Source organism: Alligator sinensis, unplaced genomic scaffold (assembly GCF_000455745.1).
Source record: "Alligator sinensis unplaced genomic scaffold, ASM45574v1 scaffold23_1, whole genome shotgun sequence".
Taxonomy (NCBI): Eukaryota; Metazoa; Chordata; order Crocodylia; family Alligatoridae; genus Alligator; species Alligator sinensis.
The window spans coordinates 3862082-3863832 of record NW_005841890.1 but is presented as its reverse complement, the minus strand read 5'-3'; the positions used below and the strand labels follow the sequence as shown (position 1 = coordinate 3863832).

The following is a 1751-nucleotide window of genomic DNA, read 5'->3' as shown; positions in this document are numbered from 1 at the left end:
CACTTAGAAACCCTGAAAAAAATTAAACAAAAAATTCGCAATCTTCCTTGGGATAAAATTAACTGTACAAATGCTCAACATAAAATGATGCTGCTGTTATGCTTCACATCCACTTGAGGGTATAAGAAGAGCATTGGGCTTGCGTTAGCCCTAGGCACAGGCCTGAACTTCACCTTCTTGAACTGTGAGCCAACTGCTCTTCCTACCCTTCAAACCACTCTTCTAATCTATAAGGACTTACCCCTTATTGCACAGCAGTGATCCATCACACCAGGTAAAGGGGCTATGTGTGACTAGAACATGCTCGGGCCCATCCTGGCCAGGCAATGCTGCCCCCCACACAAGGCAAGTCCAGAAAGGTATGACTAGCAATACTGTAGTATCACACCCCAAATCCTCCTTCCATGAAACCAGTTGTGGGAGAAAATAAACCTTTAGCTTGTTGTTATGTGAGATCAGAATCTCAGTGTGCTGGAAGTCATATACACTGATCAGTATGAAACTGCTTCCCAAAAAATGCTTTCAATGTAAGCTACCTAAATAAAAATAAGGAGCTCCAGTGGTGCAATGGGTTAGCATGTGGTACTTATAAGGCAGTACTAGAGAAGTGATGCCAAGGTTGTGAGTTCAAACCTCACCTGGAGCACTTGACATTTTCCTGCTTGGTGCAGGGGGGTGGACCCAATGATCTTCCAAGGTCCCTTCCAGCCTTACAATCTATGAATCTATAAAATGGTCTAGTTCTACTTTAATAATTGGGGAAAAGAGGCACAAAGACATAAAAGCCTAGATCTTTGACAGGCACCTGACTTCCAGTGAAATCCTTGAAAGTTAAGCACTTAATTCCTTTAAGGATCTGGGCCTCCATGACTTTCCCAAATTCAAAAACGGAGTCTGTGGTAGAAATAAGACTTGAGCCAAGGTTTCTGAGCTCCACACCTTACCTGAATCTTGCTTCATTGAATCACAGGATAGTAGGGCTGGAAAGTACCAGACGCCCGAATAAGCAGCTCAGCTGACCAAACCTAATAGAGTCTCTAACCGGCAACCCTGCCCAGGTTGACAAACCAGACACCTACTGCTAGGGCCTCCCAGCTGGGGGCTGAGGATGAAAGCCTTCCCATTTTATTCCACCTATGGCAGCAGTTTGGAGGTCAGCCAGCAGTTTTGCCTCAAAGTCCACTGTGGTGAGCCTCTCTGCATCTTGTACTTTGGGGTTTTCTGCCTTCTGACCCTGCTCATCTCTGCTTCTAGAGTCCAGCTTTCAGAAACTCTGCTCAACTTTTGCAATTCAGTCCCTGACTCCATTTGTGATTTGGACTCTGCCCCTGCAATTCTCTTTAGATTTGGTAACTCGGGCTGTAGCTCCTGCCCTCCCTGTATGGCCCTGAGTCCCTGCACTCCTGTCTCCCACCCTCTTATCATTTTGTGGTCACTGTCACCCAAGTAACCGTCCACCCAGAGTCGACCCTAGGGGTGCGTGGGGCCTGGGGCATATCAGGCTGTGCAGGGCCTGTGCAGGGACAGCGGGGAGGAATGGCAAGCAGCTGGAGCGCACAGCCGGCAGCAATTGGTGGTGCATGGCAGCTGGCAGGGCCTATACAACACTGTCCATGGGGCCCCCCGAAGTGCAGAGTTTGGGGTGGTCACCCTGATTTGCCCCCCCGCCCAAAAGGACAGCTCTACTTCCACCTTCACATTTGCAACCAATTCCTTGTTGTCTGTGAGCAGCAAGTCTAGAAGAGTTTGCC

At 48.3% G+C, this 1751-nt stretch overlaps 1 non-coding gene across 1 annotated transcript; it reads left to right on the top strand.

The window, feature by feature from the left end:
- Window positions 1-553: 553 nt before the first annotated feature.
- Window positions 554-646, top strand: TRNAI-UAU. Its single transcript is given in 2 exon segments — window positions 554-591; window positions 611-646. It is a non-coding gene; the product is annotated as a tRNA-Ile (tRNA).
- Window positions 647-1751: the final 1105 nt, after the last annotated feature.